The following is a 25,403-nucleotide window of genomic DNA, read 5'->3' as shown; positions in this document are numbered from 1 at the left end:
AAGGACCCGAAATCTTATTTCAAGCCATGAACTCTCCCTAGACATCTATCAGAGGTCATAATTCCAACCAAATGTACCGTCTTCAATTTGTAGTCAATGTGTTTAAAGTCAAATTTGCCACTTGTCCTCAAAATCAGGCTCCCCTTTCTAACTTACTCATCTCTATCAGTGATGTAATTCTCTTAAGTACACGGACTTGAAACCTGAAGGAGATTCACTCATTTTTTATTCATTTCTTTCTTAAAAAATTGATATCAAATCCATATAATGTAAAATTTATCATTTGACCAATTTTAAAGTGTACAATTTAGTAATTTTCAGTATATTCACAATGCTGTGCAACCATCACCACTATCTAATTCCAGAACATTTCTATCTCCCAAAAAAGAAACCCCACATTTCTCAATTCCTTCCTCTCCCCCCATTCCCTGGCAATGACCAATCTACATTCTGTCTCCAGGGATCTGACTATTCTGGACATTTCTATAAATGCAACAATAGAGAATGTCGCCTTTTGTGTCTGAATTCTTTCCCTTAGCATAATGTTGTCAGGGTTCATCCATGTTGTAGCATGTGTCAGTACTTCATTCCCTTTTATAGCTGAATAATATTCCGTTACAAAGACATAGTACATTTTATTATTCGCATTGTTTTGCAACCATCACCGTCATCCATCTCCAGAACTCTTCATCTTCTAAACCTGACACTTCATATCCACTAAACAATAACTCCCCATTCCGCTCTTCCCCAGCCGCTGGCGACCTCCATTCTACTTCCTGTGTCCATGAACTTGACCATTCTATGTACTTCATATAAAAGAACCATAGGGGCTGGCCGGGTGGCTCAGGTGGTTGGAGCTCCGTGCTCCTAATGCCAAAGGCTGCCGGTTCAATTCCCACATGGGCAGTGGGCTCTCAACCACAAGGTTGCCTGTTCCCCCAAGGGATGGTGGGTTGTGTCCCCTGCAACTGACAACAGCAACTGGACCTGGAGCTGAGCTGCACCCTCCACGACTAAGATTAAAAGGACGACACCTGACTTGGAAAAAGTCCTGGAAGTACACACTGTTCCCCAATAAAATCCTGTTCCTCTTCCCCAAAAATAAAAAAATAAAAAAATAAAAAAATACTATAGGCATTAAAAAAAATTATAAAATATTTGCCTGTTTGTGACGGGCTTATTTAACTTATTGTCTTCAAAGTTCATCCACATCAGAATCTCCTTCCTTTTAAAAGCGGAAAAGTATTCCGTCGCATATATATATCACATTTTGTTTATCCATTTATCTGTTGATGGACACTTGATTCGCTTCCACATTTAAGCTTCTGTGAATAATGGTGCTATGAACAGAGATGTACAAATATCTGTCTGAGTTCCTACTTTCAATTCCTTGGGGTATATATCCAGTCATGGATTGCTGGGTCATATGGTAATTGTACGTTTAATTTTTTGAGGAATGACCATACTGTTTACCATAGCAGCTGTTTACCATACCACTTTCCCACCAGCAGTGGACATGGGATTCAGTTTCTCTACATCCTGCCAACACTTGTTATTTTGTTCATTTTTGGTTTTCTTTTATGATAATAGCCATCCTAATGGGTTTGAAGTGGAATGATGCCTTCTAAACAATAATTTATTCCTACGTATTTTTTATGGTATTAAAAATGAAATTATTTAGTTTTAGTTTTGGATGGTTCATTGTAGTGTGTAGAAATACAACTGATTTTTATATATTGATCTCGTATTCTTCAACTTTGCTGAACTCATTTACTAGTGCTGATTGTGTGTGTGTGTGTGTGTGTGTGTGTGCATTCTTTCAGCCTTTCTGTATTTAAATTGTACACAGATCATATGATCTGTAAAAAAGATAGTTTTACTTCTTTCTTTCCAAACTGATGCCTTTTATTTCTTCTCTTGCCTGATTAACCTGGCTAGAACTTCCAATAGTATTGAGCAGAAGTGGTGCCAGTGGCCATTTTTGTCTTGTTTCTGATTTTAGGAGGAAATATTTCCGTCTTTCACCACTAAGTATGTTGTCAGCTGTGGGTTTTTTTGTAGATACCTTTTATCAGATTGAGGAATTTTCCTTCAATTTCTGGTTTAGTTGAGTGCTTTTATCATGAAAGAGTTGGACTTTGTCAAATGCTTTTTCAGTCTATTAAGATAATCATAAATAAAGTACATTATATTGATTGTATACCATACAAGAAATGAACCCATTTTTCATTTATTAGGTAAGTCTCATTTGATCATGATGTATAATCTTTCTTATATGCTGCTGGGTTCAATTTACTGGTATTTTGTTGAGGATTTTTACATCTATATTCATAAGGGATATTGATCTGTAGTTTTCTTTTCTTCTGAAGCTTTTGTCTGGTTTTGATATCAGGGTACTACTGTCCTCATAGAATGAATTAGAAAGTGTTCACTGCTCTCTATTTTTTCAAAGTGTTTGTGTAGGATTGGCATTACTTTTTTGAGCATTTAGTAGAATTCACCAGTGAAGCCATCTGTTCCTGGGGTTTTCTTTGTTGAAAGTTTTTTTTGTTTTTGTTAGTTTTATTACCATCTCTACTTTTTATAGGTCTAGTCAGATTTTCTGTATCTTCTTGAGCCAGTTTTGGTAGTTTGTATGTTTCTAGAAATTTGTCTAATTTGTTGGCATACAACTGTTCATAATATTATCTTTGTCTAAGAAGTATAATATCTGGGCTTCCTCAGGAACGCTTTCTGTTGATTGTTTTGTTGTTTTTTTCCCTGTGAATGGGCCATACTTTCCTGTTTCTGCGCATGCCTCATATTTTCTTTATTGAAAACTGGACATTTTGAATATTATAATTTGGAAACACTGATATTACATTTTTTTTCTTCCCCTAAGATTTTGTTGCTGCTTACTGTGGCTGTTGTTTGTTAAGTAACTTCTCTGAACTAATTTTGTAAAGATTGTATTCTTTGTCATGTCTGGACAGTGAAATCTCTGTTCTGTTAACTTAGTGCTCAGCTAATGAATGTACAGGGATTTCTTTAAACACCGGGAACAACAACAACAAGAATTCCCAGTCTTTGCAGAGGGATTCTGTATATTTATTAGGGCATGCCTTCAACATTCAGCCAGGAAATTTACAACTCTGCCTTGGCTCTCACTTCCTGCTCATGCAGGTCAATAAGAGGTCAGAGCTCAGGACCTTCTCTCATTTTCCTTGAGCATAAGGACAGCCTTGGGCCTTCTGGATTCCCAGAAATATGTCAGAGCTTGTCAATACCCTTATTTCCTTAAAGCAGGTCATTCCCCAGCCTTTCCTTTGAAGGTATTTGATTACTCCATTGTTTGTCCCAACTGTTATACATTGCCTTAGCAACAAAGGCTAAAACATTTGCCTGTGGTAAAGGTTTTTGACAAACGACGATGGGTAGTGACTTTCAGGCTGGGCAAATTCTGAAGTAAGTGAGATCAAATGCCTTTTGAACTGGTTATCTAGGAAGTCACCAGAAAGATCAACCAAAGACCAATATTTTCAAATGACATTCATTCTGTTCCCTGTGGTACTGGTACTAGAATGCAGGCTGTTATTTTTAAGGCTACCACTGAACTGGACAGATGGAGATGGGACTAGGGCAAATTCAAATGTCACAGGCTTGCTATTCTTACCAAGATTCAGCTGTTTTCCTGGAATAGATGCTTCCTGAATTGCTGCAAAAAACATAACTAGTTTCTAGAGTTTCAAAAAGAATTGATTATGACAGTTCTTGCCAGATTTTTAATTGTTTCTATGGAGGGGTAGACATTTGAAGAACCTCAACCGACCATTTGCACTAAGATACAAACTCTCATCCTTTTTTTTCAAATCCCCTATATCTAGTAAATCACCAAAGCCATCCAACTACTCCTTCAAAAGCCTTTTATATGTTTTTCTCTATAAATACCACCACTAGGCTGGCATTGAGAGGCAGTTTATCATACTATTAATAGTTAACAGAACAGAGGCTGGAATCATATGTTGGTATTTGAATTCCAGCTCCACCACTTCTTAGAGGGGTGATCTAGAGCAAGTTACTGAAAACTCTCTTTGCCTCAGGTTTACCATCTGTAGAATGGGATAATAAAGTACCTATCGTTATGAGGATTAAATGAGTTAATACTTGTCAAATGATTAATACTGAGCCTGGCACACAATAAACACTAAAATACTGTTAGGCACTAAATGCATTTAGCAAGTATTTATTGAAGGCCTATTATATACTTATCTGTAGGAGTATGATAGTGAATAAGACTGATGGCAGGTGTGTTAGTCAGCTTGGGTTGCTATAACAAATTACCATAGACTGGGTGGCTTAAACAACAAACATTTATTTCTCACAGTTCTGGAGTCTGGGAAGTTCAAGATCAAGGTGCCAGCACATTGAGTGACCACTGAGAACCCTCTTTCTGATTTATAGATGGCTGCCTTCTTGCTGTGTCCTGTGTGGCAGAGACAGAGATCATCTTTCTGGTGTCTTTTCATAGAAGGGCATTAATTCCATTCACGAGGGTGTCTCCCTCATGACCTAATTACCTCCCAAAGTCCCCACCTCCAAATACCATCACACTGGGGCTTCAACGTATGAATGTGGTGGGGGACACAAACAGTCAGTCCATAGCGACAGGTAAGACCCCTGTTCTCGTGGAGCTTACATGAAATGTCCCAAACCCTTCATCCTCAGTTTGCTATTTTTCAGATTATAATTTGGGGAAACTATTTTTCATGGGTCTCTCATGTTGCTTCCCCTCCTGCAAGCAAAGGCATAGATGGCCTTATTTTCGGACTCTCTTCTTTTCCAGCAGACAACAGGTTTGTGTATTGCCTAATATAATGAAGATAATACTTCCTCCTGGCAAAAGTCAGGCAGGTATTATTGCAACCCATTATAAAAGATTTGAGTTGCTTAGGCGTGAGGTTCCTCCACTGTGACACAAAACCACGGCTACACAGAGTTCTCTCTGCATCGTCTCTGGGACCGGAGGAGCAAGGAGAATAGATGTGAAACTGAAACTCATGCTGCCTGTTGTGCCGTGAATAACAAATCAGGAATTTTGTGTGACATCCACCAGCATCCTTGCAAAAGGCTAACTTTTTTACTTGCAGGTAGGGTAAAATGTCAGACCCTTCACAGTTTTTGATAACTTCTATCCTGTTGCAAATGTATCTTCCTTAAACCTAATTTCTACGTATTACATCTAAATGTCTTTATCTGGCTTTCAGGCTCCTCCATAGCTATCCAGCTGCATTGCCCATTTCTTCCTAAAGCAAACCTTCTCTGCTTCATGGGCCAGGATTTTCAAACATATATCATGCTCATTTCTACTTCTGACATTGGGGTCAGATCTCCCCTGCTTTGGAATTTCTTCCCCTTTTCCTTTTGTCTTAATTTAAATCTATTCCTTAAGAGCTATTTCAAGTCCAAACTGGCAGAAGACTTCCCATTGATCACCCTTTCTATAAGCATCTATAGAAATTAAGAGCCTGTACACATAATGTAAAATTGGAGCACACATTATCTCATATTGTTTTCTAATGGTGCCATATGGGTATGCATTGCCTCCTCATTCTGACTGTAAGCAAGATGGAAAAATGTGGACACAAAGCAGAAACTGAATATGATTGATTGGAGTGGTTAAGAGCATATGCACTGAAGCCAGGGTTTCCAGATTCAAATATCTACTACGTATTGGCTGTGTGACCTTAGGCATATTACTTACATTTCTATGTTTCAGTTTCTTCATCTTTAAAATAGGAATAATGATAATACCCATCTCACAGACTTCTTGGGAGAATTAAAATGACGTGCATAGAACAGACATCAAAACTCAAGTTAGAAAGAAAACATCACAGAATCTAGAGCTGTGAGAACCCATGGAGGTGTGTCGTATTACAGAGAATCTCATAACTGAAAAACCTTGTTGCTAGAAACCTCTCAAAACCACCAGGTAAAATTTAACAATATCTTCTGTTAGGGAAGAAAATAAAGAAAATATTCAAAGGTCAAAGATAAAATCCAAACCTAAAGAGGAGAGTGAATGCTAGACCTGAGGCTGTTCTAGAACATTTGGGGATCCACAGTAATCTAGAGCGTTTGTTGTAATGGCCAGTTGGAGGCAGCACAGTAAGTCTGAAGTTCACGTAAGTTCAAGAGTAAGATCAGAGACCCAAATGTTTATCTGGGAATTGGATCAAAGAATTATATGCTCAGTGAACAGTTAAAAGAAACACACATAAATCCCTCAAAGGAATATAATGAAAAACAATTCATCAGTCATACATTTGGGACAAGGTCTGAAAATCTTTGTGTATTTCTAACCACATATGAGATTTCAAATAAGTTTGGGGCCTGAATTCAGATTTCCTTCATGTTAAAAAAAATAAAAATAAAAAATGACGTCAAAGTGGTTCCAGATTGGTAGTACTATCAAGCCTGTAGGAAAAACAAACACATTTTCTCTACTCAGGCCTCTAAGAATTCCAACCAACTTCCAAAGAATGTTAGCTCACAATCAAAAATGGGCACAAAATACATGAGACAAAATTCCCTAAATGAGAGACAGAACAACATGCAGGGGGTAAAACATCACCGGCCAAGACTTTAAATATAGGCATTAATTTTACAGAATATTAAATAAGAATATAGTCAAATTCATAGAGACAGAAAGTAGAATGTGGTTGCCAGGGGCTAAGGAAAGAGAGAACTAGTGTTTAATGGGTACCAAATTTCACTTTTAGAAGATAAAAAAGGTTCTGGAGTTGAATGATGGTGATGGCTGCAGAATAATGTGAGTGTACTTAATGCTGCTAAATCATATACTCAAAAATGGTTAACATGGTTGTAATGTATATTTTACTGCAATTCTCTTAAACTTGAAAAAATGATAATGGTTGACAATTTTTTCAGAACTGATGAGACACAAATGTTAAATTTAAGGAATCACAATGAATCCATAATAAAAGAAAAACATATCTAGACACATCTGAGTAAAACAGCAAATTAACAAAGAGAAAATGTTAACATCAGTCAAAGCAAAAAGATAAACCTTCATAGGAGTGATATTTAGACTGACAACTGGTTTCTCAGCACCACAATGGAAGCCAGAATAGTGAAGTATAATGTCTTCCAAAGATGGAGATGAAAAATAATTCTACCTAAAAATGGATACCTGAATTAAAAAATCTTACAGAAATAAGGTGAAAATAAAAATAATTCCAGATAATTAAAAACTTGAACTTTACTAACATTAAATGAGCTTCTAAAATACATACTTTGAGAAGTAAATTATGTCAGAAAAAAAGGTTTAAGATGCTAGAAGGAACAATGTGCCAATAGTCTGACAAATAGGTATATCTAAAAAATGATTTTATAAAAATTACTAATTTATGGGATAAAAATAAACAAATATAAACAGTAATAGCATTTGAGTTGGGGAGGTTGATCTGAGTAATAAGTAGTACTCTAAGCTTCCTTGTACCGTTAGAAGGGAAATAAATATATTAATTAGAATTAGTATATATGAAGTAAATTATGCACATTAAAATTTCTAGAGTAACCACTGTAAGAAAATAAAATCTACTAAAGGGGGAAAAATGGAATTGGGCGGGGGAGGGGGAGAGCTCAATCCACAAGAAAGCACGACAGGAGTGGGAATAATGAAACAAAAACAGAAAGTCCAAATTAAGATAGTAGAAATGAATCTAAATATAACAGTACTTACAATAAACAGACCAAATCTTTTGTGTTAAAAGTCAAATAGGGTCACTACATAATCATCAATATTTCCATTTCCCAGGAGAATATAAACATCTAAATGCTTATCTACCTAATAAGATAGCTTTAAACTACATGAAGTAAAAAGTGACTGAATAACAACAACAAAAATGACAATCTACGACCATAGTGACAGATTCTGACTTACCTCTTTTAGTAACTGATAGAACAAGCTGACTAAAACATCAATAATGGATTACTCAATATTCAAAAAGCTTGATGAAACTGATTATGTATAAAATATAGTCCCAGCAAGAGAAGTTTATTTCAAAGGCAGTTTTTACATAACTTGAACATATTTTAGATCCTAAGTTCTAATATATTTACAATAATCACATATAGAACAAGTTCTCTGAACACAATGCAATTAAATAATACACCAATATAAAAGATAATTAAAAAAAACATGTTATTGAAATTTTGAATTTAAAAATATTTAGACCTGAGTGATAAATAATGAGAATACCTTGTGGGATCAACTTTGTAAATTATATAAATGTCTAACCACTATGCTGTAAACCTGAAACTAATATAAAATAATATTGAATGCCAACTGAAATTGAAAAAACCAAAACTTGTGGGATCAGAGTAAATCAGTCTTTAAAGGGAAGTGTATAGCCTTGATTTCCCATATTAGCAAGGAAAACAGTAAAAAATTAATGAGTTAATCAACTAATTTAAGAAGCTAGGGGCGGCAGCCTAATGGCTCGGTTGGTTGGAGAGTTGGTTCTCAAGGTTGCTGGTTCAATTCCAACATGGGACAGTGGTCTGTGCCCCCGGCAACTAAATACTGAAAATGGCAACTGGACTTGAAACTGAACTGCGCCCTCCACAACTATATTGAAGGACAACGACCTGGAGGTGATGGCCCTGGAGAAACACACTGTTCCCCAATATTCCCCAATAACATTTTTTTTAAAAATTATGATTTATGGGGGTGGGGGGAAAGGGGCCAGCCCAGTGGCTCAGGTGGTTGGAGTTCCGTGCTCCTAATGCCAAAGGCTGCCGGTTCAATTCCCACATAGGCGAGTGGGCTCTCAACCACAAGGTTGCCGGTTCGTCTCCTCGAGTCCCGGAAGGGATGGTGGGCTCAGCCCCCTGCAACTAACAACGGCAAATGGATCTGGAGTTGAACTGCGCCCTCCACAACTAAGATTGAAAGGACAACAACTTGACTTGGAAAAAATCCTGGAAGTACACACTGTACCCCAGTAAAGTCCTGTTCCCCTTCCCCAATAAAATCTTTAAAAAAAAAAAAAAAAAAGAAGAAGAAGAAGGAGGAGGAGGAGGACAAGCTAGGAACTGAGGACCAAAAAAAGGTTGATCTGATCATAAATTCCTAAATGGGCAGGTCATGGTTGGTAGTCATGCCTCAGGCATATAACTTTTTAGTAAAAGGTTTATCTTTGCCTTAAGCAAGCCCTGTCCATTGTTTCTATGCATCTAGGTTCACACACCTTTGAAATGAGCCTCAGGAGAGCACGTAATCTTGTGAACTATTTTGTAATCCAATCCCCACCTTGTTTTTTCCCACTTCCTTGGAATCTTTTTTAAATTCCCTCCTTAATTTCAAATGCATAAAAGAAACTGAAAAACCATTATTCCCTGAAGCATTTGAGATCTTGCTCCCTGGCATATGTCAGTTTGTCTCAAATATACGCATAAAATTGTCTACAGGTTTGAAGGTTTCTTATGTCAATAAAGCATAGCAAGTAAAACAGATACAAAGAATTAGAAGGAAGGAAATAATGTATTCATTGATTAAACTAATTTTTATTAAGCACCTACTATTAGGCATTGAAGATACAGCAGTAATCTAAACAGTCTTTGACCTCATGGAACTTAAAGCCCCTGTAACCAAATGCAGAAATAAATATTATTCTGGTCATTAAGAGATTTGCATTCTAATCCCAACTGTCCCAGTAACCACCTGTAAGTCTTTAGGTAAATTATTTATTACTACTTTGCCTCCCTTTCCTTATCTGGAAAGGAAATCATAATATATCTGTTCTGTCCTGTGATATAACCGAATGGACATAAACAATACTTTGGAAAATTAAAAGCATTATACAAATATAAAACAATTGTTATTGATGTTTAAAGCACCCATTATTAATACTGACTTCCGAGTCGTGGAGAAATACAATGGCAGCTTAATTTAAAATCTTCTCTCTTTTATTTGGCTAAAGGCCAAGGAATGGGTCTAGCTACAAGTGGCTTCAAGTCTTAATGCTGCAGAGACTTGGTCACCGAATGCTGTGAGATCAAAGCACACATCACAGCATCACTTACTAAATCTACTCGCAGGTGTGTCTTGTATTTCTTCAATTTTGAAGAGTGCAATTCCACAGTGCTACAACGTACTTGTCAATTGTCTTGTCCCTTGCTTTAAGATCAAAGATTCTCGGCACATCAAGCACTGAATGAAAAATTGCCTCTCAGAGCAGCCAATTTTTTCATTCATTGCTCCACTACTGAGTACACCGTATGTACCTTATAGGCAAGGCACAGGAAATTCAGAGATTAGTTTAGTGGGTGAGGCTGACAAAATTGCCTAGCATTTTCTCAATGCAGTTAAACACATGAGAATCATAAAGAGGACAACCCACTCCCACCCAAGCGCACCCCCATTCTACTTTACACTTTCCTCAGAGCTAAGCTAACAAAGTGAATGAGGACCAAGATAGATGGCTCTGGTTTCATTTATTGTTCTCATATTCCTAGGTCCTAGGTCCTCAAGAAATACTTGTTGAATAAATGAATAAATGGAGTAGGCAGAACAGAATGAAAGAGGCCGTGATAGCAGGCTTATGGTACATGATGAATACTTGTAGATTGCCTTGGAAACCAAAGAAGATTAATCTAGCCAAATTCATTCGGTTCCCCCAAACCCTTGCCAATTCTCTCCCTCCTGCCTCAAGACCTATAGCCTCCTCAGCTCCACCTCTTGGTTTCTCCAGCGAAAAAGACTTTTAAAAACTGCACTGGATCTCTGGGTGGTTCAAAAGTCAAGTCAAAGAGTGCTTTCACCATCTACTTTCACCATAGTAGGTTGAGCTTTGCCTTGTCCAATGTCTAAGGCTGACTCGATAGGACCATATCCCAAAAGAGGTTCAGAATTTTGCATCTTCAAAGCACCTCCCTGACCCAATTGGTAATTTTAGATGGACAATCTAATGACTAACTGGAGGCTACTGTTAATTTCCTACCTGGCAGAGGGCAGACTATATATATGTACGTTGGGGAAGAGAGAGAGAGGGAAATACAGGCCACATGCAGGCCAAAGACAGAGTGAGTAGTCAGAGTTTTATTCAATCACAGACCATTACTATTCTGTCCTATTGTTCACAACTGTTGACTTTCTTTCTGATTTTCCCTCATTGATGGAAGTCTCTCTTAGTGGAGTCTGTTTCACAGATGTGCGTTGCGCGTGCGTAATTTGAAGAGGGCCTGAGTTGGGTCAATTCTATCAGAAATGTGTCTAGAATTGATCCCCTCTTTCCATCCCATGGCTGCAATCCTAATTCAGGACGAATCATCTTTCGTCTGGATTTTTCCAATACTCTTCCCATGCCTGTCCTGCTCCTGCCCTTTCCCAATCTGTTTCTCCTTCCCATTGTTACCAAAACTACCTTTAGAATCATGTCCTCCCTTGTTTAAAACCTTTCAGCAGTTCCACGTTGCCTACTGAGTAAAATTCTGCTTAGCATAGGATGGAAGACCCTCCACAACCTGAGCTCATGTTCACTTTTCAGTCATAGCTCACCACAGCCACCCAACCCTGGGATATGGCAACACGGCAAGATCTGCTATTTCCTCTGTAAGGTTTATTCTGACAACACCACACCTTCCCCAAAGGAGAAGGAATTTCCCCATCTTCTATAACCCAGGTCATTTTGTATATAACCCTTAATATCACCCAGTTAGCATTTCAATAAAGTTGGTTATGTGTCTGTCTCCTGCACTGGAACATTAGGTCAAAAACTCGTGTGCCTTGTGTTTGATCCCTACAGTCAGCTCTCAGTAGGAGTTTAAAAACTATTGAGTGTGTGGATAAATTAAACAAATAGCCAAATAAGTAAACACAGTGCTAATTATTTTTGGTGATGTACAGTAACATAGCTATATTTGTGTCCATTAAAGTTTCTGAACAAAAATCAAAATACATGGTCTGAAAAGGGGGCAGGGGATTTGAAATTGGTAATTATCTTAAAAAATATGTCATTCTGTCCCATTCCTATATCCTACAACCATTCCATGGAACCTCTCAGGACTAATATTGCCAATATCCTCTTCCTCTATCCGAACCCACTCATATTCCAAGTGAGATTTATCAGTTGTCAACTCAAGAAAATTAATTGCTTTTATATTCCTGTTCAAGTGTCTCCTTGGGTCAGGAAGCCATAACCCTTTAAGTTTTTTAGACATTGGACAAGGCAAAGCTCAGCCTAGTATGGGATGGGCGTTCAGTCGGTGAAAGCACTCTTTGACTTGACTTTTGAACCAGCCAGAGATCCAGTGCAGTTTCTATTGGTAGGCTGGGAGATTAAAAACAAAATTGGCCTTGAATTACTGTTTGCTTTCTTTGCTTTACTTACAGTTCTCAATCAAATATTTTGGGAAAACCCAACACTTGTGCTTAGTATTGTTCAGTATTGTACAATTGATTGGTGACTTACTAGGTACTAGTTACAGACTTAAGAACTTTAAATGTGTTATCTGTTTTAATTCTCACAACAATACTTTACAAATGATATTATGATGATGTCAATATTGTGGATAAGGTTAATGCTTAACAAGATTAAATAACCTGCCCAAAGTCCTTACTATAAGTAAGTCACAAAGCCAAGATGTAAACCCAGGACTGAATGACTCCAAGTCTGTGCTTTTTACAACAACCAGCTCATAGTCTATCTGGGCAGGCAACACATTCACACATGAAATCATTAGAAAATTCTATTTGTTGAATTGCCAAAATGTGGCTCTTAGAGTCACAAATTACGATGGTTCTTTAAGGCTAGACAGAAATTTGTTTTTCTGAACCCCATAGGACACACAGGAGGAAAGGATCTGAGTTTTCTAACAAAATAAAGGTTTATAAGACCCCCGAGGTGCACACAATCAGTAAATTCAATGATTGAATGTGTAGAGTGGGCAGACAAGAGAACTCATGGGAAAATACCTCGAGCGCTAATAACTTGTATTTCTCAAATACTTTACAGTTGACAGGGCATTTTCACATATGTCATGTCATCTTCAGAACAATCCTGTGATATATGAATTATCTCATTTTACAAGTGAAGACAAAGCGTTCATTGAGTAGCTCGTCTGACGTCACCAAGTCATTTCCCACAGTGATCAGTCTGCAGACTCAGACCCAGATCTTTGCCTCCAGCTCTTACATTTTCTCCTCTGCCTCACTGCCAGCCAGGACTCAGGCAGCCCGACATCCCGTCTGACCTCTCCCCCCAGGAGATTTCCTACCTGCCCCCTTTCTGTTCCATGTGTCCTGCTGGAGTCCCTTCCATCCGTCCAACTGGTGGTCTCCTTTACCAACCGCCATGGAAGTTCCCAACAGCCACATTCCACCCACCCAACCCTTCTGCCTTTGGAGAATCAGGGGTCCCCTAGGTTTGGGGGCCGAGAATTGGACACACTTATGAAGCCTCAGCCTCCTAAAACTCATGATTCCCCTTGGTCTCCTGCGGCAACTTTTGCACTATAAATCAAGGAAAAGCTGGTCATTGGGTGACTTTCCAAGTCATGTGGACACTTCGAAATTTGAACTGGGAGAAATAGTGAAATTTCTGGAACTTTGCATCTCAGTGCCTTGTTATCTTTTCTCTTTTCCCAAGCTCCCCTATGATAGATAGTCTAACCTTCTTACAGTCAGCATACATTTATTGAGCACCTATTAGACGTCAGGGACAGTTCCAGTTTCTGGAAATACAGCATTGAGCAACACAGAAAGTACTTGCTTTCATGAAACCTACATTCTAGTTAGGAGAGTCAGATGAATTAAGTAAATAACATGCCAGGTGCACCTGGCACCATAATGAAAAATAAAAGGGTTAGAAAATGACTGGCAGAATAGGACTTATTTTCTAAAGGTTGGCCAGGGAAGGCACCTCTAATGAGGTATCTAAATGCAATGAGGGAGCAAGCAAAGTGGATTGGCTCTCCAGGGGAAGGGCTTTCCAAGCACAGAGAACACAGTGCTGAGGGCATCCAAGGAATGGCAAGGAGCCAGTGTGGTTGCAGCAGAGTGAGCAGAGGGATGGTGGCAGCAGATGAGGTCCAAGAGCGCGTCAGGGACGAGATTTTGTGGTGTCTTGAAGGGCCAGAGAAAATTGCTGGTGTTGAGGGATTCCACGTCGTTCAAACAAACCGAACAGCTGTTTTACACGAGGATTGCTGGCTGCTGAAAGTACAAAGGTGAATAAAAGTGCTAACTGTCAAGAAGTTTAAAGTCTAATGGAAAACAGAGATATCAGCAGGCAACTATATCACAGTGAGGTAAGTACGGGGATCAGGTCAAACAGAATACTCTGGTGACATATGGGAGGGCACTCAATGTGGATTGGGGAAGTCAGAGAAAAGGACATCTAAACCCGTGAGGTCCGATGGCCACAATAACCCCACTAGCCACATGGGGTTATGAAGCTCTTGAAATGTGACTAGTATGAATAAATGACCAAGAGGCTGAATTTTAAATTTGATTTAATTTAACTTAAAAAGAGGGGAATGGGCTAAATTCCCCTTCTACCTCAGTCATGCTTGGAATCTAAGCTATTATCTTTCCAGCCTTCACTTTCGAGAGTCTCTGAAGTTTGAAATATCTTCAGGTCCCACATGAAGGAATTATTATCTAAGACGGGGAGGCACTTCTGGCCAGGAGGCCTTCCCAGCAGTCTTCAAATCACCCTTGGGTGCCCAGGAGACAGTACCACCTACTTGGAAGTCTCAAAACCCCCTGCTTTTAGCACTTTTGAGGCCTCAAATGTATTTGTGAGAGATGGAAATTCAGAGGTCTCCCTGGAAGGTTCTGATTAACAAGAAACATTAAATAGTCTTTTTCCAGCTAGTGGAGGAGCCTCTGTGGTGTTCCTTCCACCTGGAAAAAAATAAAGCAAAGCCTAAAATGTCAGGGAGGAGACTGCTGAGTGCTGTGTCTCGAGTGTGTGGCGTAGGGAAGCTTCTTAATTTCCCAGTGTACATGCAAACTTTTGCCAACCTAACCTTCATTTTGGCATGGGGACTCAAGTGCTCTATGAGCAAACAATGGCTAGCACACAACTCTCACCGCCATGGCGCAGGTCAACATGGCTGACCCTCCAGGAAGCCGGCTCTGAAACCAAGGGCTCCTGAGGCCATCTTTTGCCTCTTGCTCTTCTCTTATACCCTTCAGCCTGTGCACCTTAGAATATACATAAATTGAAACTATACTGAAGTTGAAAGGGACTTCAAGGTCAAACCAAGGCCTAATGAGGTGCAGCAATCCATGTGCTGGGCACTTACCAAAATGGGTTTGAAGTGTGCACTTGTTTGTGTGTATCTGAATCTCTAGTTGATTGTAAACTCTGAAGCACCATCTGTTAATTTTGTGTTTCCTACTTGGTGCTTAGAATGTTCACTGCTGAGGGACGTTTTCTGATATCACTTCTAACACCAAATGTGTGGCTTTTCCACCAATACTCCAATTCTCCAACTCCAACAGGGTGTTCACCAATCCGGTTCAATCCTGCCACTAATTAGTATCAGACTCCACAGGTGAAGGGTACAGTCCCACAAGTCTGCCTCCGCTTCAGATGCCAACCACAAATGGGGTGCCCAAGCTACCCACACTTGTGTTTGGCTAAGTGCAAATTTGAAGGTTCCCACAAACTCCTCCCCATTCAGTTCCCATAATTAGTTAGAATGACTCATAGAATTCAGGAAAGCACTTTGCTTCAGTTCACCAGTTTATTATTAAGGATACAACTCAGGAACAACCAAATGGAAGAGATGCATGAGGCAAGGCATGGGAGGTGGAGATTGAAAGGTGCTTGGAGCTTCCATGCCCTCTCAGGGTATACATATCAGCGTGTTCACCAACCTGGAATCTCCCGGGGTCCCATTATTCGAGAGTTTTTATAACCCTTCTCCAGCCACTGCCCCTCCCTAAAAATCAGAGAGTGGGACTGAAAGTTTGGTCTTTCTGGTGACCATCCTCCTTCCTGAAGCTATTTAGGGGTCCCATCCTTAATCGCCTCATTAGCAAAAAGTCAGGTGTGGTCAAAAGAGGCTCTTTAGGAATAACAAAAGACGTTCCTATCACTCAGGAAATTCCAAAAGTTTTAGGAACTCTGTGTCAGGAACCTGAGACAAAGACTAAATACATTTTTTTTTATTATATCACCATTGCACGCAGTAGGATCTTACTTAAACATCTATCAGTTAATTTCTTGACGAACTTGGAACACAAGAAGCATAATTAGTGACTATGCGTGGCTAAGGAATCCCCTTTCTCTGAAATCAGAAATATTATGGGAGACCTTTGTTTTTGTAATCGGCCGTTCTGTCAGGATAATGTATGGTCCCAATTCCATCCCTAACCTTGAATTTGGTGAGATTGAATAAAATAGCTTGTATTTTGGATTTTTATTGTTGTTGTTGTTCAAAAAGCTAAATTTCTTATTTAGGAGTTTTCATAGGTTTACCTAATTATGAGGCTCCCTGACTCTTCCTCATTCATGGAAGCTTTGAGTGCTAAGAGAATGATGAAAAGCTGCAGTACAGTGCACTTGGCACCTCAGCAGCTGAGAGGCCTGCCATTTCCACAGGCAGGAATTTGCCAGAGCTGCATCTAAGAGAGTCCCAAAGACAGTGGGCAGTAGAAGGTGCATCAGCACAGGGAAGTACCAAGCAGGTCCAGCAGGGCTCTGCTGTGGTAATCAATTATGCAATAGAATTTGGCTGCCTTTCAAAACCTCCTTTGGCCACATTGCACGGGCTCCAGTGTCAGAGAGCAGGCGCTCTCTGTTCTCCCCAAGATGGCCCACTCAGAGAGGACTTCCTGTGCTGCCACAGCCCCCTACTGTCAGTTTCTCACGGGTTGTTAACAGAAACTGAGATTACCTAAGGAAGAACAGCTGGATATTCGGAACTCAGGAATTCCCGAGTCCTCAGCTGTGAAAACTCTATAGAGATTATTTTGTTCCTTCATGCTCACAGGGAAAATACTCAATGCTTGAGATGTCCCATTTAGCCCCAGGTTCAGTTCCCATCCATGGAAGTGACAGACTGACCCGGATTAGTAGAGAGAGGCCTGGGTGAAGCTAAAGTTTCATAGGCCCCTCAATCCATCTTGATTCCGAAATCGGGCTCTACATATGTGATGTCTGTGCAAATCAGGAAATAGTAGGGTGAACAACCATGGCGGTTGGCCTGGGACTGAAAAGGTTCCTGGGACACAGGACTTTCAGTGCTAAAACCAGGAAAGCCCGAGTCCTAGGCAAACTGGGATGCGTTGGTCACCCTAGGAAATGGCCAGGTCTAGCCTAAAACAAATATGGCCCCAGATAGGTGTTTATGAGGCGAGATTCAGAGCCTGATTGTTTTTGGAAGGTTGCTATACTAATTTGGCAATAAATAATGGTGTGAGGCTACAGAGAAATGAATCTCTATAACAGTAGAGGGGGGAAGCATGTAGACTGCAGAATAAAAAATAATCCACAAAAATGTAAAGTTTATGAGAGCAAGACGTGTGACGTCTATATCCCTACCACATACTATAATGCATAGCACAGAGTAGATCGCTAATAAATACATGCTCAGTAAATGTGTGAACAAACCTATGAGGAAACAAAAAACTCCAGTTCTGGCTCTGTCATTACTCGCTGTGTGACATTAATCAAGTCAATGAACATTTGAAAGCCCTCATTTCTCCCCCTGTAAAATGGGGATGATAATAATAATTAGCCACTTTAGAATTGTTACGGGCTGGATGGTGTTCCTCCAAAATTTATATGTTGGAGTCTTAACCCCCAGTACCTCAGAATGTGCTCATCTTTGGAGACAAGGTCCTGAAAGAGACAATGAAGTTAAGATGAAGCCATTAAAACAGGCCTTAATCCAATCTGATTTATAAGAAAAGGAAATTTGGAGAGAGACTGAGAGAGAGTGAGAGAGAGAGAGAGAGAGAGAGAGAGAGAGAGAGAGCGCGTGCGCATGATCAGACACATGCACACACTGAGGAAAAGCCATGTGAGGACACAGCAAGAAGGCACCCATCTGCAAGCCAAGGAGAGAGGCCTCAACAAAAGCCAAACCTGCCCACACCTTGATCTTGGACTTACAGCCTCAAGAACTGTGGGAAAATAAATTTCTGTTGTTGGAGCCATCCAGTCTGTGGTATTTTGTTACGGCAGCCTAAACAAATACAATGGTAACACGCATAAAGCTTGTAGCACATGAATGCTCAATAAATATTTCTTGTTCTTCATATTTACTACTCATACAAAACATCTGTGTAGGGCACTGAAAAATATATAACATGTACAAAAATCATGCAAAAAGGGTCAGTAGGATTATGGTGTACACTGAAGTTTCTTGGGGGACAGAGAGTACAGCCTGCCTGCACTGTGACCACCTTATGCGATCACAGAAGAGTGTGTGGATCAGTGAACAACACTCTAGCCCGGAGCTTCTCAAGGTGCATATGAATCACCTGAAGATCCGGGTAGAATGCAGATTCTGATTCAGTGGGTCTGGGGTAGGGCCTGAGAGTCTGCCTTTCTAACAAGCTTCGAGTCACTTCTCATGCCGTTGGTCAGAGGGCTATAACCAGGTGACACTAAAGAAATGGGTTTCTTAGTCCCAAGGGGTGTTATAAACTATTTGGATACACAAGACACAGAGCAAAGTACATCAAGTGGCTAGAAAATACTCGCTAAACTACATCCCATACCTCTATATAATGACTGGAGTCCACAGTACCATTTAAGCATACACGTAATTCAGGCCATAGACTCAAGGGGTTCAGGCAAGTGAAGTTATCTGAAGAATTCCTGGAGGAAGAAAAGGAAGGCACTTGATTCAGCGGGGGAGAAACAAAGACAGCATATTCTGTAGGAGAACTTCTCTGGGCTAAAGCAACTTTAAATAGTTGGGTCATTTTCAGCGTGTCTTTATTTCCCCACCCAAATGAGGACAGGAGTAGCATTTGGTGCTCCTTTGAAGGGGTGAAGGGGAGGAAGGCGTGGGTGTGTTTATGGCACTGTTTGCTACCAGCTAGCTAATGTTTGGTTTCCTTATCTTTGGAGAGTGTAATGGGTGTTGGTGCCAGCTTGGAGGCCATCTGATCTCAATCAGACTCTAAAGTCATTACCAAAGCTACTAGGAGGCAAGCCTCCCTGTGGGCCCGCAGCCAGAGCTTTGGGAAGAGGGCCTTCAGAGTGGAAGGACAGACTTGGCTTTGGGTGACCAGGTGACTGAAGACAAATATCCTTAATAGAGCCCCCCCAATCAGCATCCTCAGGGCCTACTGGTCTGACTGTGCCCCAGGAAGTAATCACCTCCTGATGCCGTCCCCACACAAGCCAGATTTTCCTGGTGGCCTGAGATTCAGGAGGTTCCCTAAGGCAAGTGGTTGTGGATCCAACAACCTGGCGAAGCTTGTGTTTTTCAGTGTTTTTCTAGTCAGACGTGGGAAGATGGGTTGAGAAGGAGTAGCAGGAATCTCAGCCCCTGTACATTTGGATTCATCGACTGACATCTGGGTGTTCTTTTGCAGGAATCCAGGTTTCTTGTAAGGTAAGCCCCCATGGTAATTTCTCCGGGAATAGATTTTGCAGGACTTCATTCAAACTGTAGCATCAAATACATTGTTGTGTTTAGATGAGGAGCTTGGAGTTTGGAAGCTTATTATTTGTTGGTCACTTAACCTCATAAAAGTCTCAGTTTGCCATATTTACAAAATAATAGCACTTATGTCCAAGTAAATCATGGATTAAATGAGAGACAAAGCATGTCAAGTGTTTAGCTTTTATTATAATTTCTTCTTTCTTTACCCCACTTCATCACGTCCATTTCCGTGATACAATTATAAGGCCCCAAAAGGCAGGAGGAGGAGCTGTGGCTTACTTCCCATCCCTCCTCCCATCCTAAAGTTTACTGCAGTGTTTCTCAGGGAGGGGACATTTAAATGAGCATCTCCTATTTGCCAAATGAAAGACACACATAGTCCTTGCTCTTAGGGGGAGTACACAGTCTCTTAGAGGGAGACAGAGGAAGCAGCCAAATGAATATAATCAAGTATTCTAGGTGCCCTGACAAACGTCTAAAAGGGGAAAGAACAAAGCCAAACATGTTTACTTTTCAATTTGGAGACTAAGAGATAAGAAAGCGTTGGCGAACACAAAGAGACACAGGGAGAGTAACACCCTCAGAGAGGGCTTGGAAGCGCGTGTCTTTTCCCCATACCTTATCCTTTGCATCTGTTCCATCTGGCTGTTAATAAACCAGTCATCTAGACTACTCCCTCCTTTCCAAGTGCCTGATTGGCCCAAAGTCTTGGCTGTTCATGTGGCTGGGCTCCCACAGAAACCACGGCCGGGCCAAGTGATCGGGAACAAACTAAGGTTTTATGATCACGTCACAGACCACCACAACTACGACTATGTTTGTGGATCCATTACGCTTTTTATCATCAAGAAAGAAAATGAAACCGGCCAGGACTCTCAGAGCAAAGCTTGGGCTGCAGCCCTCTGCGCAGGAACACCTGAAATGCCATCTCCTCTCTTGAATAAGGAAGGAAGCTATTGGAGTGTCCAACCAGCCACCTCGGAACTCACAGAGAGGTTGATTAATTTCAACTACCAGCATGAGCAAGAAGGCACTGAACCACTGATGGAAATTAAAGAAATGGAAACAATTTTTTTCTAGCAGGCAAAATGACTCCAGCACACAGATAAAATAAAGCTGAGAAGGGTGCATGTTAAAAAAAAAAAATTAAAAAGAAAGAAAGGAGGGAAGAGAGGGAGGAAGGGAGAGAATGGAGAAGCGAGGGAGGGAGGGAAGAAGGAGGAAGGAAGGAAGGAAGGAAGGAAGGAAGGAAGGAAGGAAGGAAGGAAGGAAGGAAGGAAGGAAGAAAAAAAGGAAGGAAAGGGTTCAGAGAATGTGTTTGAACTGAGTTATGAGAAACGAGAATTGGCCAGGTATCCCAGAGTATGCATGTAAGTGAGGATTTGGCTATGAGCAGGAAGGGGTGGAGGGCATGGGTAAGTCACAAAGCAGCAGGAAAATCCTACGCAGAAACAAGCCTGGCTTGTTCAGGGATCTGGAAGAGGTTTGGAGTTGCCAGAGTGTAATGAGAAAGGGAGGCAGTATAGCATAAGGTAAGTTTTCATAACCAGATCAAGGCCACATCACAGAGGATCTTGTAAGCCACGCTTAGAGTTTTGGACTTGACCATGAGGGCAATGAAGAGCCAATAGAGGGGAGTGGCATGAGCAGATGTGCGCATCAGGGCATATTAGCCAAACCCTTTTTTCTTTAGTTGCAAAAGTAATTTCTTTTCAATGGGAAAAAATTTAGAGAACACAAGAAAAAAAATCACTTACAATCTCACGACCCATACACAACTCTTAATGTTCTACAGTGTGTCTTCTAGAAGAAAATAACAGGGAAAGGGAACTACCTACTATGTGCTGGGTACTTTCGGAGATTGTCTCATTCAATGTAGTACTAAGGTTTGCAGCTCCAAGTGGACTCCAGCCAAAGGATTGTGAGAAGGGTCTAAGAGGTGGAGGAACTGGCTTGGCCTTGCATTACTAGGTAACCTAAGATGAACGCCTTTACTAAAATGCCTAATATCTGCAACACCAGGGCCTAATGCTCACGCAGTGCTCCACTGTGCAGGTGAGAGGGGGCACGGGAAGGTGGGCAGAGAAACAACTTTGGAAGAAGAGATCTGGGTTACAGTTGTCTTTGAAATGTCTGAGACACAGTGGATATACAGGTTTGGTACTGAGGAGAGAAATCTGGGCTGCAACTAAACATGTTGGAGTTGATGCTATATTAGAATCAAAGCTTTGAAAAGAGGTGAACGAGCTGTAGGGAGAGAGAAGACCAGGAACAGAGCCCTGGGAATGATAGAATTTAAGAGGCAGAGCAAAGAAGACCCCACTACTGCTTGGGTGGGGTCAAAGAGGGTCAAAGAAGAACCAGGAAAGAAGGATGTGCTGGAATTTATCGAGTGTCAAATGTCATAGAGTTCCAGCAAGGTGAGCAGCGGAAAGAGACACAGGGTTTCACCATTTATCAGGAGAAACTTTGGCAGAACACTTCCTGAAAGCAGGAAAGGCCCTGACTGCAGCAGGTGGAAGAATGGATGGAAAGGGGCAATGGATACAGGCTATACTTTTGGAGAGCTCGGCTGTGAAGGGAGTGTGGGTTTTGTGTTTCATTTACTAACGTTTTATTCATTTATTGCGAGACTAGAACAAATAGCATGTTTTTATGAGAGAAAGGTACCCATCGAGGCTGAAGGTAGAGACTAGAGTTGGGAGAATAACCAATCAAAGGAGCCAAGTTCCCGAGCAGTTTTTCTCAACCAGGGACAGTCGGCGTCTAGAGGCATTTGGAGTTGTCACTTCTGGTTTGGGGGAGTTGTTACTAGCTTCTAGTGGGTACAGGCCAGAGATGCTGCCCAACATCCTACAACACACAGGGCAGCCCCCCCCCAACAAAGAATTATCTGGTTCAATGGCAATAGTGTCCAAGTTGAGACACCCCCTTCCAAAAGAAGGAAAAAAACATATCAAGAACACAAGGGACAGGAGAGCTGCTGTCTGATATCATTCAATAAATATTCGTTAAATAAATAAATGAATTAAAATTTTTACCTGGAAACCTTATAACTTCAGCATGGCACGAAGAATTTGAATACTGTGTAGATACAGACTTTGAGATAAGACACCGGCTCACATTCCAGGTTTGGAATAAAAGCATGCTGCCCAGAGAATTAAGGAAGGCTTGGGAGATGGCGTGGCAGAAGGAAATGGACATTTATTGAGTATCTGGTGTATGCCAAGCATGGTATACAGTCATGTGACTTAATAGTCTCTACACGCCAGTGAGTGAGGTATTAGCTCCACTAACTGAAGAGGAAACAGAATCACAGAGGTCAAATCAATTTGTCCAAGATCACTCATCTAGTGAAAAAATGGTACCATGCTTTAAACCCAGTTGTGTCTCACTCTAAAACCCAAGTTCTCACCACTCTATTATGCTGCCTTCCTGCTCTAACCAAATCAAAAAGGTTAGTAAAAAAGGATCAATCAAAAAGGATGAGTAGGAATTTGCCAAACAAATAGGGGAGAAGAGAGGAATATGGGGCGTTCCAAGTGTTGTGGGGCACATCTAAAAGCCCTGTGGTGGGAAATGACCTCGTCAATGAGGCTGTGTGACAAACAGATGGTACATGGCTGCGACGGGGGCAAGGTGGGACCTGGCGCAAAGGGTGGATTGACTGTGCTAAGGCTTTTCTGGAAGTCATCCCTCCTTAATTGTAGCCTTTCCTGGTGCGATTCAACCAACTAGAGCCTCCCAATTCTCTCTTTCACATGGTTTTCCTTTCTCCCAGTGCGACCATGTTTCGCCAAAAATAAGACCTAACCGAAAGATAAGCCCTAGCATGATTTTTCACGATGACATCCCCAGAGCATAAGCCCTAATGGGTCTTTTGGAGCAAAAGTTAACATAAGACCTGGTCTTATTTTCGGGGAAATACTGTAAATTGTCTATATTTCAAGCACAGAGGTATCTAAATAGTGGTTTAGGGTTTAGTAAATCTTTTCCTTTCCTATGACAGCAAAAAGGAACTATATAACTTACAATTCCCTTGACTTACAATTCCCTTGACTTACAATTCAAGTTACTACTATGTAACTTACAATTCCCTTCAATTTTACAAGGCAAGATGAGCTATAGATGAATTTGGGACTATTTAAGCACCTGTGAAAGAGCAGCAGGCATGCAATAGCTCAGAACATGAAACTAGGGCTGTCAGGGAACAGCTCTAACTTGTTAACTGTAATGTCCGATAACTGTCACCCTTTGCTCAGGCTTTATAATAGTTTCTTTAAAAATAAAAATAAGATGTACTCAGTTGTGCTTCCCAAGGCATTTCCTGTTTACAGGGTGTGTGTTCTAACAGCTGTGTTATAAAGCATGACCTAAGGACTTTCGGATCAAATTGCCCTTTGAAGCTACTAGGTGCCAAGCGAGGGGATTACTCCCACCCAAGCCAGAGCCCAGTCTCCTGGCCCTGATCTGCGTTCTCGACTTCTGCAACCATACATACAGTCCTGTAGTGACTGCAGGAGAACGAGGGGTGCATGCAAGTCTGGAGTCCTCTCTGTCTTCCTGGAATGTATTAATTAATCGGAAAGGCAAGAAAGAATGATTTTCACAAAGTATTTTGCGGAGAGTCCTGTATTTCCTGGACACCGGTCAGAGGTTGCCAGGCACAGATCAACACTGGTCCTCTAAACTCTCCTACTCTCACCCAACCCCAGTGTCTTTCCCTGCTCTAGAAAAATGCAAAAGGGCAGGATGGTGTAGCTATCACCCTCGGGGGTGAATCTCATTGCACACAGAAAAAGATGAATGCATGAAGATGTTTGCCACAACGTTATTTACAATAGCAAAAGCCTGAAAACACCCCAAGTCTGTAATCACAGGTGAATGGGTTAAAAAAAAAAAAAAAAGGAAAAGTATGTTACATCCATAGGGAGATAGTATGCAACTACTAATCGTTGTACTTCAGAGTGTGAGTAATATAAGAAAACGCTTACCTAATAATATTGAATAAGCAAAACCAAATACACTGCTGCATATACAATTGATACTTTAACTGTAAAAAGCACGCATAGAAAAAGGATAGGGAAACGTGGTCCCATAGTTTGGATCCATTTCCATGGGTTCTTACGGTCGCTCATCAGACCCCAGCAGCCAAAATGGTGAAGCAGATGGAGAGAAACTAGGCTTTTTGGGAAGCCTGGAACAGTGCAGGAGATAAACTCATAGTTGTTGACTTCTCAGCCAGGTGGTGTGGGCCTTGCAAAACAATCAAGCCTTCCTTTCATCCCTCTCTGAAAAGTACTCCGGTGCTGCGTTCCTTGAAGTTGAAGTACATGGGATGTCTGTCCCATGTTTCTCCAAAGGGTGAGGTCAAATGCATGCCAACCTGCCACTTTTTAAAAATTTTTAAATTTATTTTTCAATTACCTACCTTCCATTTTTGAAAAAGGGACAAAAAGTGGATGAATTTTTTGAAGCTAATAAGGAAAAACTTGAGAAGTCTCAGTGAATGAATTGATCTAATCACGCTGGCTGTTTAAAACTTGCAACTTTTTAAATTGACAATGAAGAAAGATCAGAAGGATGTATAACAAAACATACGATGGATGAGTTTTACTACCAAAAAAGGGCAAACCTCTCCTGTATTGGAAATGCTTAAAGATAAAAGGAGCCTCCAACAGGGGAGAAGAGAAAAATAGGGTATCTCGTAGTGTCTTCTACATTCTCCAAATGCCTTTAGAGTGATTCATTTATAAATAGGGAAT

General features: G+C 40.7%; 1 pseudogene across 1 annotated transcript; it reads left to right on the top strand.

Moving 5' to 3' along the window:
* Positions 1–24,794: 24,794 nt before the first annotated feature.
* On the top strand, positions 24,795–25,161 carry LOC308487256 (thioredoxin-like; annotated as a pseudogene). Its single transcript has one exon. The product of its transcript is annotated as a thioredoxin-like (transcript).
* Positions 25,162–25,403: the final 242 nt, after the last annotated feature.

This window comes from Rhinolophus hipposideros, assembly GCF_964194185.1.
Source record: "Rhinolophus hipposideros genome assembly, chromosome: 19".
In the NCBI taxonomy this organism is placed as follows: Eukaryota; Metazoa; Chordata; class Mammalia; order Chiroptera; family Rhinolophidae; genus Rhinolophus; species Rhinolophus hipposideros.
This window is presented reverse-complemented; position numbering and strand designations above follow the sequence as displayed.